The sequence below is a fragment of the Camellia sinensis genome, chromosome 9, assembly GCF_055761805.1.
Source record: "Camellia sinensis isolate YWXY chromosome 9, ASM5576180v1, whole genome shotgun sequence".
Classification (NCBI taxonomy): domain Eukaryota; kingdom Viridiplantae; phylum Streptophyta; class Magnoliopsida; order Ericales; family Theaceae; genus Camellia; species Camellia sinensis.
Window position 1 is genome coordinate 116,109,429 of NC_138969.1, and position 3,491 is coordinate 116,112,919.

Consider the following 3,491-nt stretch of genomic DNA (forward strand, 5'->3'; position numbering starts at 1 on the left):
CACCAAATTACTCATTATATAATCAAGCGCCTTTTTTTTTACTATTTGGTTTTCAACAATGTTAGGTATCATGAAAAGTCTTTCATGAAAATAGTCATGAAAGATTTGTGACCTTTGGATTACACTTACAATAAAGTACCACACACTAATCAAGGTAATCTAAGGATCACAAATTTTTCATGATCCTTTTCATGACAAAATTTTCATGATCTCTAACATTTCTCTTTAATTTTACGTCTCTTATCCATTCAAAGAAAACAATATACATGTTAAATTTTTTATTAAATAAATAATTAAATACGTTATATAAATATAAAATTCATAAAATTAGAAAGTTACATTATATTTAATCATTTATTTAATAGAAATTTTAATACTCTTAACATTACGTGCCGCATAACTTCACGACAATTTGGTATCCAACATTATTCGCAGCTGAACTTCACGGTGGAACACAAAGCCACACCTCTTTTTTCTCTCTCTCTCTCTCTCTCTCTTCTTGGGTTCAATCACCCGGCGAGTTCAAGTCTCAAGCTCCGAGCTTTGGCATGGCTGTCGAAGGAACCCTAGTTTTCAGCTGGCAATCACCCTGGCCGGAGAACATTTCTCACTCCGGCGCTTACTTTGATCTGTTCGGTGAGGTTGTTTTCTAGATCTCAGTGTGCTAGGGTTCCAAATAACAATTCCATTGTATTCTCTTCTCTCTCTCTGTCTAGCTTGTATGCAACACATACATATACATATATTTGCATGCTGTATTAATTAATATGTAAATGTTGTCTCAAATTTATCTGTTTCATCGTTCTGTTCAAGCATACCCACCTCGCTCTCTCTCTCTCTCTCTATATATATATATATATATATATATGTGTGTGTGTGTGTGTGTGTATAATCGTTGATTTCTTGTTTAATTGTTGATTTCTTTCGGCTGCTACTGTCTCGGTTGGTACTGTCTCCACCACCACCGTCCCAAAATCACTGTCATTCGGCCACACCTGGTTCACCGTCGTATCTGGATGCGCCATCGTCGCGAAGATTTGGACATGGACGATCACTACATCGATGATGACGACGATGTAGAGAAGGAAGGTTCCTTGCAATTTTTTTACCACCGGAAAGTGCCGGGCAGTGATTGGAAGTTGGCATTTAGAAGATCACTTTTAGCTTGGGAGGAGGAGGAAGTTCATAGGCTAAATGTATTACTAGCAGAGGTACCTAATCTAAATCCTATAACTGAGGATCACTGTTTGTGGAGAGCAAGTAATTCTGGAGTATTCTCTGTGGCATCAATGTGGAAAAGGTTGGAATTAGCTAATGGACCCACAGTTTCCATTACAAAGTTCCTGTGGAAAAATGCAGCCCCCCCCAAGGCTCAGTTCTTCACCTGGCTAGCTTGGAAAGGGAGACTTAAAACAGCAGAATTCATGCAAAGGATTGGAGCTATACCTGCCAATGTCAGCCCACTTTGTGTATTTTGCAAAGCAGAGGTAGAAACCATAAATCATGTATTGCTGTTATGCCCATTGGTATGGAAGTTATGGTCTGCGTTGGTAAACTGGTGGGAAGTGCAGTGGGCAACGCCAGGATCTGTGGCTATTTTGCTTGACTGGTGGTCTGGTATGAAATTCAGGAAGAAGGAGTTCAACATTTGGAAGGTGGTCCCTTTGGCCATGCTTTGGTCCTTATGGAAACTTAGGAATGAATGCTTATTTAACAATGGTAGTGCAGATTTTGCACAGGTAGTAGAGCTACTGAAAGTAAGAATTGCATTATGGATCAAGTCATATGTTAAAGGGGTGAATTACAATGTGCATGATATTGTCGCAAATTTGAAGCAGGTGAGAGGTTGCATCTCGTAGGCTGTGCTTGGTCTGTCATTATGCAGAGTGGTAGCAGTGTGGGAAGTAGCAGGTTTGCTTCTAGAAGTCTGGTCTGCAGCTATCTCTCTGGTTCCAGTGAAGCTCCTGTACGTGAAGCTTATGTTATGATGCAGAATGCTAGCAGATGGACTTGGAGCAGATTGGCATGTATGCAGTTTGATTGCAGAGTGGTAGGTACCAGCTTCGGGTCTGTCATGGCAGTGCAGAGGCCTGCGTGGTTCTGGTCTGGGCAGCAGTGCACTTGCCCTCATTTTGCGCCCTCATTCTGGAGCCCTCATGCTGACTTTCCTGTCTCACTGATGGTCTGAATCTTGTTACTGTGGGGTATGTTTGCTTTGCTGATGCTAAACAACCACTGTGTGTGGTCTGCTGCTGGATGCTCCAGCAGAGGGAAAGATGGTTAGCTTCATTGGCCGGTTGTATTTCTTTTCTGTTGGCTTTGGTCTGTTCTGATTTTGGTTGTTTTGTGGGTTGGGTTTGGTGATTGTGGTTGGTTACTCACCAACTCACCAGCTTTCCCCTACCCCTTCCCCCTCCCCTTCTCCCTTATTGATGTATTCCCTTTCTCGGTTTTCATCAATAAAGATCCTTTTCTTCGCTGATCAAAAAAAAATCGATGATGACGACGAGAACAAGGACAAAGAAGAGGAAGACGAGCGTGGGAAAGAGAAGAAGTTGAAGCTGCTACTCAAGCTTCAGAGCAAGACGGTGATGGTGAGTCCACTCTGAGTCGGACTCAGCGCGTGGAACACGCGCCTTCTGTCTTGGCTTCGTCGTCGGACTACGGCGATGCTGATAATCCAACACCACTGCTGACTTCTCTCTCTCTCTCTCTCTCTCTCTCTCTCTCTCTCTGTGGATCGGTACCAGTCCACCTTCATGTTTACGATCTAACATCCATTAATGGCTACGCTTACTGGCTTGGCCTCGGAGTCTACCATTCTCGATTCAGATCTGTAGTTTAAAATTGATTTGATTTTGCTTATTGTTTCATATAAATTTTGGTTATAGTTTCATATAAATTTAAGAATTTCTGGTTTAGATCAGTAGTTGTTCGAAGCCTAGGAGACGCCGGTGAGAGTAAGATCTCTCTCTCTCTCTCTCTGATCTGAATTTTTTTATTTTTTTATTTTTTTTAAATATAAGTTTAGATCTGTTGATAATGATGAAGAAACATATTGCCACAGATTAAATATTTTTGTTTGTTCTTGTGTTGAACATATGAGGAGGAGAGAGAGAGATTTGAACAGATAGAAAGAAAAAAATTTAATAGATAAGGTTTGGTTTGGTATTGCAACAGATAAATCTCTCTAGCAATTGCACAGATAATTCTCTAATTTACATATAGGTACATAGGCAGATAAAAATATTAAAATAAGATTGTGATTTCAACAGATAAAATTGTTTATTTGGCTTGCTATTTCAGTCGATAGAAAAAAGTGGAAATAAAATTATACAAATAATAAAATCTGGACAGATATTTGAACATATAGATAACAAATTTGAACAGATAGATAAAAAATTTGAATAGATAGCTAATGAAAATTTAATAAATTAAAAAAAAAAGGTCATAAATTAAGGAGTAAAATTGGAAATAAATTGTCATCTTAA

At 39.3% G+C, this 3,491-nt stretch overlaps 1 long non-coding RNA gene across 1 annotated transcript; it reads left to right on the forward strand.

Annotated features, from left to right (window-relative positions):
• Window positions 1-437: 437 nt before the first annotated feature.
• LOC145798728 (uncharacterized) lies at window positions 438-3,073 on the forward strand. Its single transcript, XR_014340199.1, has 2 exons — window positions 438-1,076; window positions 2,511-3,073. It is a non-coding gene; the product is annotated as an uncharacterized LOC145798728 (long non-coding RNA).
• The last annotated feature ends 418 nt before the right edge of the window (window positions 3,074-3,491 follow it).